Raw genomic sequence first — 14,403 nt, forward strand, 5'->3', positions numbered from 1 at the left:
AAGAAGTCCACCAAGTTTAACAGGCATGATCATCCCTTGGCAAAGCCAAACACTTTGTTAATACAGTCCATGATGATTCATTACATGGTCTTGCAGATAAGGCTGGTCAGGCTAATGGGTCTATGGTGGGAATTGTCCCCTACAAAAGAATAGAGTTTTATTTTAAATCTTTGTGATTTGAAGTAGAGTGTATTCAAATTTTTTTTCATTCAAACAGTTTTACATGTATGACAGGCACTGGAAATTTTGATACTTCAAAAATCTGTCATACACATTGTGACGTCTGGATAATATCCCACTGCTGTCACCAAGTAATGTGACATTCCTTACTATCCTATTTCAGTAACTATGGAGCTTCAATCCTCACTACTGACTCTGATGTGAGACTGTCAATTAAACAGGAGTAATATTTGACAATTTCCCCCTAAGAGCACAACAGGAATATGCTCTATAGCCTGGAACTGGACTGTATACTTCTGTCCACCCCTAATGTAACTTATTATTACACACTTCAGAGCAATGTGTCCCAGTTTAAGACCTCTGATACACTCACACTTAAATAAATTAAATCTCACACATCCAAAGCCTGATACAGATTTCCAGCTGTGTCCCTTCCCCAAAATAATACAGTAATGCTACCACCAATCAGAGTGCCTTCATGCCCTTCTAAAGGGGTGTCTAATTATGAAAATTAAATATTAAAATAAATAGTAGCAAATTACCTAAGCAGCCAGACTTTTGGAGTGGCCTGGGAAGTTATCATGGCAAGTATAAGCACTGTCAAATTTCTATAGAAAAACTTTGATTATTCAGCCATAATGTAAGTTAGTAAAAATATTTAATAATGAGCAAACTGATTAAAATATAAAACAGTGAGTTCTGTTTTATTGGGAATTAATCACCATGAGAATGAAATCAACACTGTAGGACAGAGATCCAATATTCAGAAAAACTCTAACTGATCTAGCTGATTAATTATAATTTCCTATCTAACTAAAGAACACTTCCCCTGATCTAACCTAAATTACTACAACAGAGCAAAGGCTGGCTTACAGTTCTTGGTGAGTCCTTTTTGGGTATCCACTGCACAGTACATCTGTGATCAAGTGTCAAATGTAACTGACAACTGACTACAGCAGGCTGTTTTATAGACTAGCCTGTCAACTGTTGCAATTTTAATTTTCATCTCATATTTTTTAAGTTCAACCAACAGCTATTTTCTAAAAGTTCCTTCCTGTCTTTCAGCTTCTGACAGTAACACATAGCAACTGTCAACATTCCAATGACATCATCTGTTGATCAGGTGACTCTGAGATAGTTTGTGAAGAGAGATTCTGAAGCCAAACTTGTGCAGTTAGAAATGTAAAAGGGCACTGTTTAAGTCTTTAAAACATTCTGTTCAAACTGATCATAAATCAACATGTAAGAACTTACAATATCATAACTAGTCATGCTGACATATAATACACAGGTCAATCTGAAACCATGTACAAAAAAATAGCCAGACATGCCAGCACAAATAACAGTGTCCTATTTCTTCACACACATAAAGAATATTATCACCTATCTCTACCACAATAACTAATGCTGTACTTAAAATTCTGGTGAACCACCTCAGCACTGAAACTGTAGTATTGTTTAAACATGCCATCAATATACCATTCCTAATATGCATTAAGTGTATTTACAAGTTGTTTTGTATTACTGGGTCACCAATGCCCTGGTCAAGGGGTGCCAACATCCTGGATCTGGTTCTTACCAATATAGAGGACCACTGTAGCACCCCCACTGAGATGTCTTCCTTGGTGACATCTGACCACAGATCAGTCTCATTTGAAGTTACTATCACACCTGATCCTCCCATAGCACAAACTAAACTAAAAAATCTTCTCCAAAACAGATTATAACCTCCTACAGGATGGTATAAATAGCTTCACTGCACCTCCTCCCTCAAATAGATCTAGCAGCTATGCCATGTTCTACACAAACGCTTTATACAAACACCTGAACAACTGCATTGACATGACTGTACCTGTTAGGAGCAAAACAAGCCCATCGAGGAAGAGCAAACCTGTCTGGTGGACAACTCCCATTAACAGGCTTTACAATAAGAGGAAGAAATTTCTGTCTAAAAGTAAGAGGGAGTGAGCCCCAAACTGGAAACACTCCCTCCTCAGCTTAAACAAGCAAATAAGACTTCTTGTGAAGCTCTCCAAAACTAACTACAAATCCAAATTAGCTTCCTCAAATAAGGACAACTATAAGGTGTTCTTTAGTTACCTTCATAACTTAAAAGGAAAGGCTCAGATATGTGCCAAACTGGTAGTTAATGATAACATATATACCAAGCCTATGGACATTGCTAACCTGTTAGCCAACAGGTTCTATGAAAACTTCATTCCCCCTTCCCCACCACACTTAACCTAAGACATCCCTACCACCTGTTCTCTACCCTGTATCTCTAAAGAGCAGGTTGTGAACACCCTGTCTAAGGTCAAAAACACAGCATCCATAGGACCTGATAACATTCCAGGCTGTGTCCTACATGGGCTCAAACAAGAATAAGCAACTCCATTGGGTGCTCTTTTCAATCATTGTCTAAGCACTGGATTCATCCCAGCTGAATGGAAATCAACCACAGTTATCCCCTTGCACAAGGTGGTGCTTCCACTGACCCCAGGAACTATAGACCTATTAGCCTGACTAGCCTTATCTGCAAGGCCAGGTAGAGAATCATCATGGACCTTATCAACAAAGACATTGGCAACCTCCAAACACTTGACCCTACTCAATTTGGATTTGTCAAAGGGAGATCATGCTTGTTAAACCTGGTGGACTCCTTCAAGACAGTCACCAAGGCCCTTGATGAGGGGGAAATCTGTGCACACAGCCTACCTAGACATAGCCAAGGCTTTTGACACTATCCCCCACTCAGGCATAATTGACAAACTCACCCAGCTAGGTATCAACTCGTATATCTTTAGATGGTTGCTAACTGGCTCACAGATAGAACCTATATATTCAAAATAGGGGAATCCTCCTCCAACAGCAGACCTGTAACCAGTAGTATTTCACATGGATCAGTCCTGGGATCTCTACTGTTTGGAATCTATTTCTCCGAATTGCAAGCAAAAGCTAAAGCTCTGTGACTGCAAAATTTGCTGATGACTGCAAACTGGGAGGAGTTGTAGAATCTCCAAATGATGTCAACATCTTACAAGAGGGTCTTACACAAACAATTGACTGGTGCAAAGTCATGGACTTAAACTCAATGTGAAAAAATGTATTATCATCCCTTTCATTAAGAGTGAAGTCCCTACTAACTACCACATCAATAATAATGCCCTAAGTACGCACTCAGTGGTGAGAAACCTGAGCATGCAGGTTGACAGCAGCTTTACCTTTGATCATCATGTCTGCACAGTAGTAAGAAGGGCATTCTATATTGCTCATCCCATAAGTAAGGGCATTGCATCCAGAAAAAAAGAAGTTATAATTTCCCTGTACTCTTCACTCATCAGGCCAATAATTGAGTACAATGCCCCTTTCTGTATGTATGTTTCCAATCACCTGCAGCAATTGGAGAGATCATACAGGTTCCTCACAAGAAAAATTCAAGGTCTTCAGCATCTATCTTATGAAGGCCAAATAAAATCACTGTCATTTTATTCTGTTTCATACAGACTGTTCATAGATGATCTCTGCCTTGCATATATAGCAATCTTTGACCCTGCTTTATTGGCCATTAGCCTAGTAACCTCCTACGATCCTATGATCCTATGTCTTACTATTATAATATATACTGTCCTATGTATTACTATTATGTACATATAATGTCTTAGTTTTTTTATATGAAATGTGAAAATATGATAGTAGAATGTATTGCTGCTTAACTTTGTTTAACTTTAATATCACTGATAAAGAACTTTGTGCCCAAGTGGCCTTTCCCAGTAGACGAAACAGAATAAATAAATACATAAAACATCTCTTGTTCTTTGCCTACCTCTAGCTTTATCTATATAAATTTTAACATGTTGAATATGGAAAGGGGTCTGTGTGCCTTTAAATGTGTGTCAAATTTCCATGCACATGTAAAATTCTCACAGCATTTAGAAAATTGCTTGCAGAATCAGGAGGTTCATTCCTCACTCAGTGGTTGAGCATTGAATAATCAGGGATCGACCCAGAGTTTCAGGATTTGTGGAGATGCCAGGCTAATTGAGACGTCTTGTTGATGTGGCTTTCTCTTGCTGCTGCTGGAGCTGAGGAAAAGGCCTATGGCAAGACCTGCAATAACAGACAAATTTAAAAGAGCTTTGCCTAGCAATTTAAGAAAATGAGAACTGTAAAGTAATATTAGAACTGAAGAGACCTCTGCAAGTACGGCAGCTGCGCGGTCTCAATAGAAATCAATGCAAACCAAAAAATAAGAGACCAGCATACAGTGGCAACTGATCAATCCTTTATTATAAAGGTGCCCTTAGCAAAAAGACAAACCGGTTTCGGCTGCACAGTTACATACCCTTCATCAGTGTAATTGTCAAAAGAGTAAGAAATACTTTATATACATAATTCAAAGGACATGTGATCAATTAAAGATGCTCATTAAGCCCTGGTTTAAAGAGACCTCCCAGTTTAATAATCCATTTTTTCTCCATACCATTTAACAAATCATGCCATCCCAATTTATTGGTTCTGGGTATCATTATTTTATCTATTATAGTAAAATTAAATGTGGCATTTTGGTGTGTCATTTTGCGTTTATAAAGGGCGTTGGTTTCCTTATGGTGTTTAATATCGCTAAGATGTTCAGATATTCTGAATTTAAGAAGTGTGGAAGTTTGCCCTATATAGAATGCTGAACAATTGCAACTAGATAGGTAAACCACCCAATCAGTAGCACAATTAGCAAAAAAATGAAATGTCATAGACTTGAGGGGTATTTTGACTACTGAAGCTTTTGGTTTTTAAAATCCTGGGACAGTGAACACAATGACCACAAGGGTGACAACCAATTAAGGGATGACCTGACAAGGTAACTTGGGTAAGATTCTTATTATGAGGTTGACCATGTTTATAATGATTAAAGAAAGAAGCAAGATGTTTGCCTTTCTTAAATAAAAATGGCATCTGTTGCCCAAAAGGTCACCAAGTCTCATGTCAGATGTCAAGATATTCCAATGATGTTGTACAATATGCATTAATTGGTGTTGCATCCATATGTAGTGACTAATCTAAGGGGTCCCCACCCCTATTGCATTTGGCTTAATAACGGAGGAGATTCTCACGCTCCATATAATCAACATTGTGTTACGTATGTAAAACCAGGCCCATTTTATAACCTCTGTCTCTAAATCTAAGAACCAGATCATCCCTGAAGCGTTCATAAATGTTTCCATCAGAACAAATGCGTTTCATCCTCATAAACTGAGATTTAGGGATGTTTCTACAGATGTGGGGTGGATGAAAACTGGTGGCATGGAGACGTGAATTATTTTCGGGGAATTTCCAATAAACTTTGGTGGTCAGCGTGTGGTCAGATGCTCTAGAAACCAACACATCCAAAAAATTATTTTGTTTTTGTCATAGTTGACCGTAAATTCAACTCCCCACTTGTTTTCATTTAGATATGTAATGAATTCCAAAAGTTAATCCACATTCGCTCTCCACACCAACCAGCAATCATCCAGATATCTTCTCCAGGTATCCATTTCATCTATATATAAGTTATGGGAGTTATCATAAATGATCTGTTCCTCAATATATGTCATAAACAAATCTGCATATATTGGAGCAAAAGATGCTCCCATAGCTGTATCCTTAATCTGTAAGAAGCATTTGTCCTGATAGAAAAATATGCTCTTCATGAGCACATGTTCAGTGAGACAAAGGAGCAGTGTGTTGATACCTGGTTTATACATTTCTGTTTTGTTTAACCAATAATCTAAGGCTTCTAATCCTGCCCAGTGTGGCATATTGGTATAAAGGGATGTGACGTCTAATGTACACATTTTAATTTTAAGTTTTGCGATTCTCGTCTCTGTATATTGGTCTTCGGTATTGTGAATTATGGTATTTAAAAGTAAATCCATATATATATATATATATATATATATATATATATATATATATATATATATATATATATATTTTGTGTATGTATATATATATATATATATATATATATATATATATATATATATATATATATATATATATATAAAGTCTGTGTTTCATTGCTGAATTTTTAGCTCTTTGAAGAAAAATTCCTCAAGATCACTCATTACTGATTGCTGTAGATATCAAAAGAAGGAAGACTGAGTACAAGTGGGTAAGATAAGTGTGATTCTGGATTTTAATTAAATAAATTTCAGATATACTGAACATTTTAACATTAGTGGTGGGAGTGTGTGTGTGTGTGTGTGTGTGTGTGTGTGTGTGTGTGTGTGTGTGTGTGTGTGTGTGTGTGTGTGTGTGTGTGTGTGTGTGTGTGTGTGTGTGTGTGCTTGCTGGTTAGGGTTAGAGTAAGAGATAGAGGAGGGGCAGATTTAGGGTTGTGAATACGTGCTGCTGTAAGTGGTGTGTGTCTGAGTGTCTTGTGTAATGGTAGTGTCATGGAAAGGGTTTTTCTAAGGATGGGTTGTACGGTTAGGGTTAGAGGTTATGTATAGCATGGGGAGTTAAAACCTGTGATGATGCAATGCTTAGAACATTAAGCAGTTACATCTTATGTGGAGTGTAGGTGCCTTTCCTGCTGTTGCTGCAGTTTGATAGATGGAATATTTATCACTGCTCTTATTTCTTTATTCATATTAGTCTGCCTTATTTTTAAGAACTCTTCAATATTTGTGGACTGTTCATAGAACATGACATGATATGTATTTAGTTATTTCATTTGTTCATTTCTTAGTTTGTCTAGGCATGTTGTCTACTTTCAAGGGTGAACTGAACTAGTCTGTATAAAGGTAAGAGTAACGTTGACCAAACAACTATGGAAATCACCTTCTTCTATCCTTTTCTGCAGATGGAGTCATGCGGCTATGTGTCTGTGAGAACAGAAGTTGTGAGGATTTATCTGTTTATAGAAACAACCTGAGTCTGCAGAATGGAACTTTTTAAGGTTAAACAGAATTGGAAAATATAATACTCAACATCCTGTATCCCCATATATTTTCCATTAAGAGGGAAATTGAAGTTGTGTTGCTCTACAGTATTAGGTGGCAGAAGACAACCAACGGTAGCAGGGACCAGAACTGTAGCATGTATTTCAAAGACTGTCTAGGAAAAGGAATGTTGTATTATGCTTTTTGTGTGTTACTTGTGATGGTAAAGATGATGCAGAGACATGGCATTGTGTGACAACGATACCAGCTAGTGGAAAAGGTGCCTACAAAAGGTTACAGTAAGATGGACACTCATAAGTGTCAGGAATATTTACTGGATATCCCAGGAATGTTTACTGGATATCCCGCCCTAAACACTGTGGTGTAGAAACATGCATCCCTTCAACAATGCAGATCAGAGGAGAGGTAAGAAATTAATATAATATATCAAACAAAAAATAATAGTTTGGAAAGAGTTGGAAAATGATTACTGTTATCTAAGTGTAATGACATTGGACATCGTATACATGGAGTATCAGGATGACATTTCACACCCCAACAGACAGCACTATTAGAAGAATGGTGCCACTGAGTAAGACAGGAGTGCAGAAAAGCTTGGTACAAATGGAAAAGAAGGTAGAATGAATTTTTTTTGGATTGTAAGTCTCTGTACCTCACTTGTGCAAAACCATATAATAATCTTGGGATTTGAAATATATTGCATTTATTTGTTTATTTACAGGATCATAGGCTGTCATCTCTTTGGGAAAGTGAATTAGTTAACTGTTATGGCGGTAGTCCCTTGCTTTCATCCTGTAGAGATAACATCTGTTCAGGGTAGTGTTCGTTGATCACAGAGGAATGGGAACTTGTTGATTATGAAAAGTATGACCCAGTATGGTCCTCTGTGAGAGTGTTTAGGGTAGAGAGGGCATTATGCATTTGATAGAGATATGTATTACCCATAGTTTCATAAACAGTGGTTTCATGTAGTTCCTTTCTGATAATGAAAATGGGGGGGGGGGGGTGTTCAACTCTGACTTAAGTGGTAGGATAAAGGCAGTTCACATGCAGATATACCTTAGATATATAAGTTGCTGTAGGCTGCAAATTTATGTAATATTTTCATTAAGTTATGTAAGGCCCAAAGACCAACATATGTGTGCATAGCCAGTGACTCAGTATTGAAAGCATTGTAGCACAAGGATTGTTTTGGTGCCTTATGTTTCTGCACATTTTTTACACTTTCACATCTCATATTGGTGAATGGAGTAACAAGCTTACAACAGTCCTCTTGTCAACATGATTGTTGAAAACGGAAGGGCATAGTGGTCTTTATTGACTCATTAGAATTATCATCCTCTGAGCCAGTTTCCACATACATTTTGTTTATTACACTGTGGGAATGACATTATGGATAGGTTAACTGACATAAGATCATGTTTGGCTATAGAAGGTTCAGGAACTACCAGAAGACTCAGTATTTGACATTTTATACTCCTACACTTCCTGTTTATACACACATGAATTACAGGTACTATATAACACACAGAAGTATTTCAAGGTGATTATATTGTTGAAAACCATTGATTTTTTGGTATTAAATGTATGGGATGCAGGAGAAAGGTATGGCTGTATGTCCATATATGACAGAAAAGGTAAGTATGACACACTGTTTAGATCTTCTTAGGATGTTTATAGGCATATACAGGGGAATATGTACCTGTGGGCCCTCATGTTCCTGACTGGTTTCTTTCAATATTGGCAGGGTTATGGTTTGGGGACAAAATTAAGAATGGCAAGATATTTTGAATGCTGTTTTATATTGGTGGGTAGATGGCATTTTGTGAAATCATCCTCATGTTGCTGTTCCAGGTGCAAGTAGGATGCACCAGGTGCAGATGGGATGACATAGAAGACATGCATTTAAGCACTGCCATTAATAAGGGAAGTGTTCTTCATGTCTTATAGTGTTTTTCAGGACACTAGACACTAGGGAAAGCACACTTTATAAGTAGTGTACAGAGCTATTGTTTTTTACCTAAAAAGGTGGACATAAAGAGAGGCTCAGAAAGTTTGGTATTGCTCAACATGGATGAAAATTTCTGGTTAAATGATTGTGAAGAGGTAAAATAATGTCTTGGGGTCAAATACTTAACATAAAACAGTTTTGGGATGTTCCATGGATTTGTATAAATCAGTGACAATATTCATATCTCTTTATATTGACCAATACTGCGTTTGCAGTGATATATGAGATCTTGCTTGTATAAGCTATTTTGGGACTACAAGTTAACCCTCTGATGTCTGTGGGATAGTGTGGATATTGTCTCATTCCCCAGAAAAGGCATGTTTAGTATTCCCTTTTTTTAGAAGATCCAGTGAGACTTGTGAAGTGGAATGTAATCACTTGAATGATGTTGTTTTCAACTGGAGAAATCAAGACCATAAAAAAAACTTTAGTATGGTTTATTTATTATTTATTTATTTGTCTTTTGTTAACTGGGTTAGTCCAACTGGGCAGGTGGCCCATTTTCAGTGGAGACCTGAGGAGAAAAGCTCCACATAAACAAAAGTAACAATAACAATTACAGGGTTACAATACAAGTAATGTGAATATGAATGCATAACTATATGCATTCATGCCATAACAGAAATTAACAATGGATAAAAATCAGCAAAACAAACAGCTGTAAAATACTACAGGTAGAAACATGGAGTGAAAATGTGGATTCAAAATAGGGCATCAGAAGAAAAACAAAACATTTCCCCAAAAACATCTTTAATGAGTAAACCAAGTTGGTAGAGTGGAAGAAAAAAGTATTAAATAGAAGAGGTGAAGTAGAGAGGTGGGGAGGAAAGTTTTGGAGAGTCAAGAGAGTGAAAGAAAACAGTAATGAGAAGGGTGGGTGGGAAGTATAGCAGCTAAGGAAGGGAAAAGAAGAGGTTTAAGTATAGTATTACTCAGTGGTATAGCTAAGGTAGTACCTCAGTACTAGTTATTATGAAGTTATATTAAAGTAAGGACAGGAGACTGCAGTGGTGGTGCTGCGGTAGCATTGTCGCCTCACAGTTAGACGTTGCCCGTTCTATTCTCAGTTAGAGCATCTTCTGTGTGGCGACATGCGTGAATGGGTGTTCCTTCATTGAAGGTTGTGCATTAGGCCCGGCAAGCCAGCATGTAAAAATATACTGCCAATCATTAGTGGACCGGAGTTCCGCTGTGGCAACCCCTAACCAGGAAAAGCTGAAAGACACAAACATATTAAAGTAAGGACAGGAGAACTATTACAGTCCAATGATTGGGGGAGTATATATTAGGTAGGGTAGTGACAGGTGCAGGAGGGAGAGTTAGCAAGGTGTTTTTTTAAATTCTCTTTTGAAATGTACCGAAGATTGAATTGAATATATATTGGTTTGGAGTTTGTTTCAAGTTTGAGATATAGTGCATTTATAAATTAATCTGCCTATTGCTTTGTTAGGCCTGTAGGTGTCAAGTAGCAGTTGGTCAGTGCTACAGAGTGATCGTGAAGGTTTGTATAGGGATAGGGGAGTGGACAGAAAGGGACAGTCTACAGGTTTGTAAAGTAGAGAATGTGTCATCTGTAGCTGAGAAAGTTGGAATAGTTGAGGGAATTCAAGTCACTGTAGTTATTTAAGGGCAAGGCAGTGATGGGATTTGTAAGGGAAGTTACAGGGAAATCTGACTATCTGGTTGTTCAAGTTTGGTTAAAAGATTGCTTGGAGATGGGTAAATATAGGGGAAGCATAGACTAGGCAGGGAAGATGTTAGGCTTGAGCAACTGAAGTCCTCAAGGTGATGGATAAGAATGTTTTGTTCCTATACAGTAAACTGAGGTTTTGATTGTTTTTTTTTTTTTTTGATGGATTTTTGGATCAAATTTCAGTTTATCATTAATTGTAATTCCTAAGAGTTTAATATGAGAGTCGGCATGAATGACTGTGTTGTCTATGGAAGACAGAGTGAAAGAAGTTTTAAGGTTGCACATAGATTCTGGAAGGAAAAGAAGAAGGTTAGTTTTCTTTGGGTTAAGGATGCATTAGTTACTGATTAACCAGTGTTCAATGGTGTTAAAAGAAGTCAATGTGAGGGAGTGAAGGTCAGAAGGTTTGTCGGAGAGGGTAATAAGAGTAGAATCGGCAGCGTACTGGATCAGTGAAGCGATGCAGCAGGCAGAGCATATATTGTTAGTAAAAATATTGAAGAGAAGGGGGCTTAGGATGGATCTTTGGGGGACATCTGTCTGGATAGATAAGAAAGGGGGGCAGGAGGTCTGCCAGCTAACTGGTTCTCTAGTTATCTTAACAACAGACTGGAATCTGAGAGTAGTGGATGTGGAGAGGGTGAGTTCAGTTAGTTTAGTAAGGAGCTTAGGCTGGGCGATTATTCCTTGACCTCTCCAAAGCATTCAACACAAACAAGACACCAGTTTATTGTTATCTCTTGCTTCTGCTATAGTCTGGGTGAAGAATAGAAGGCTATGGACATGCTATGATGGCACCTAAATCCATGTTGGGAGGGGGTGAGGAGGTTTTCCTGGAGTAGATATTTAAGAAGTTGTCTTTGAATGCATTTTTTTAGAATTTTTTAGAGAGGGGAGAGGATGGATATAGGTCAGAAATTGGAAAGGTTGGTGGAGTTACCTCTTTGAGAAGTGGAATTGTATAAAAGGATTTCCAAATTTCAGGGACTGAGGATTCTTTGAAAGAATGGTTGAAAAGGATTGAAATAGGATATGCTATAGAACTGGGTGCAAGTTTGAGAAATTGTGGGGGTAGGTTGTTGAAGGAAGGAGAACATGGTTTAAGTTTCAGCAAAAGGGATTTTATATAGGCAGTGGAACCAAGTTTCAGGGAGAAGGCTGAGTTGAGGCAGGTGGTGGAGAGGGCAGGGAGTTGTGCTAGGCTATTGTTGGGGGGAGTACATTTGCAGCTAGAGTCTATGAAGTAATTGTTTAGTAGAGTGGCGGTTTCAAGAGGTGTTTTATTTGGGAAGGGTTAGGGATAGAAGGTTTATCCAGACAAAGAATATTGTTCATGGTGTACCAATAGTTTTTGGGGTTTGAAGTGTGGGTAGATTGAGCTTCTTGATAGAATTGTTTCTTGTCACGGATAACAAATTTTTAGTAAGGTTTCTTAGTTCTTTGAATTTAAGGAGGAGAGAAGAAGATTTTGACTTGATCCATTGCCTCCAGTTACTGTCTCTAAGTTTCATAGTAGAAAGGGTATCTTTAGAGAGCCAGGGTACAGGATTAAATTTGATCCTAATTTCCCTGATGGGGGCTAGGCGTTTAGTATGCTTAGGAACTCAAGAACAGCATCATTTATGTAAAAACTGTGTAGAAATGGTGCTTTCCACATTTAGCATCATTTGTACATATGATTGACGTATTTATGTTTTTCAAAGGATTAAAAAGTGGTGGCATTAGCATTCATGCTTACAGTAATTTGTGGGCACAAACCGAACCGCACTACTTAGGGTATAATATGTTATTACAGCTAACGGGGAGGAAGAGGATACTTATATCTGCTCATATATTTGCTTCTTTTCTTCCCCCAGTTTTCATTCCTTAATAAGAAATAAGGGACAGGACTACATACTTTAATAGTTTTTGTATCCTTCTTAATGGAATGGGGTAAGATGATAGCGTAAAGAACGACTGACATTGTTAAGGATGGTCTCTTTTGTGTGGGTCGCTAATCTTTTTATACATAGGGTTTCTATTTCACCACTGTGCCTTAATGATGATTGATGTTCAGTCATCACAGGAGCTGTTTTACAGGGCAGTGATAGTAGAAAGAATAGGGCCTGTTGGATGGGTTGGAGGATTTTTTCAAAATATGATAAGGAAAAAAAATGTTAGATAAGCATAAACAAAGTGCAGGGAGCAATTGTTTCTGGCTACTGTTACATGGAAAATTCAAGCAAGCAAACACAGACACCCTGAAGCCACAAACACTAAGAAACTACGTACAACAAAAAATATCACTAAGAAGAAATGGGAACCTAGAAAGGCTATTTAAAACATCTAATTTATTATAAACCATATCATAGTTGATATGGAAAGACAGCAAATGTATTGTTTCAGTGAACTTAATACAAAATAAATAATAAATGGTGAAGTAGCAGAAAACATTCACTAATAGGATGAAAATGTTCTTTGGTACTTCATCCACATATTTTTTGTGGAAAGGTACATTTTTAGTGAACAATTATTAAACAACAACAAATTCAATTTTAGTATGCATGTGGAAATGGTTAAAAACCGAGCACAGGTTTAATCTACAGAAACCTATCACTCAAAGTCAACAGAGTTCTTAGTACAAATATGTTTTGCCTATGTCAGATTAATAGTGAACTACAACTCCCTTGTGTGCTTATTCACTATGGGAAAACATGTTATCCTTAGAAAGCATCTAGAGGAAGTATATTAAGTGAATACCTTCTTGTAGAGTCTAATCTTAATCTGAAAGACTGAAAGTTTTAAGACTTTTTTCTATAGCCTATTTATATTTTGAAGTATGTCTGCGCCTTGCATTTAAGACACTACATAATAAGGAATTAAGATTATTAACATTAAATATTATTGATTCTACACTGCATAACAAATATCACCAGTACAGGCTTGGTAGGTTCAGACATAAAACAGGAGAAGGTATATATCTGAATTCTGCTTGGAAAAAAAGTTGTATATTAATACCAAAAGTTGGAACAGATCACCAGTACACATAAGGCATTATGACTGCTTACAACAGTCACAGTAACTCAGACTTTGAAAATATGGAACTATGAAGTTTACTACCTCATTAATGACCAATTAATGGGACTCTGGCTGACAAAGTTTGCAGACAATTGCAAGTTCGGAGCTATTATTAACTCCCCAAGTGATGTTGACATCTTGCAGAAAGGCCTCACTGAGACCAACGACTGGTGTCAGAACCATGGCCTTAATTTCAATGCCAACAAATGTGTCATCATCCCCTTTGGGAAAAACTCGGTTACCATGAATTACCACATCGATGGTAGTCCACTGAACACAGAAGGCATTATAAGAGATCTGGGAACACAGGTTGACAGCAACCTCTCTTTTGACCACCACATTGCCACTGTGGTCAGAAAGTCCTATGTGGCACATCTCATTACTAAGGGTTTTACATCCAGGAAGAAAGAGGTCAGTGTCTCCCTCTACTCTTCCCTCATTAGGCCAATCATCAACTACAATGCCCCATTTGACATGTATCTCACTAGACACCTGCAACAACTGGAGAGGCCAAAAAA

Source organism: Protopterus annectens, chromosome 13.part0 (assembly GCF_019279795.1).
Source record: "Protopterus annectens isolate FY-2018-M chromosome 13.part0, PAN1.0, whole genome shotgun sequence".
In the NCBI taxonomy this organism is placed as follows: Eukaryota; Metazoa; Chordata; order Ceratodontiformes; family Protopteridae; genus Protopterus; species Protopterus annectens.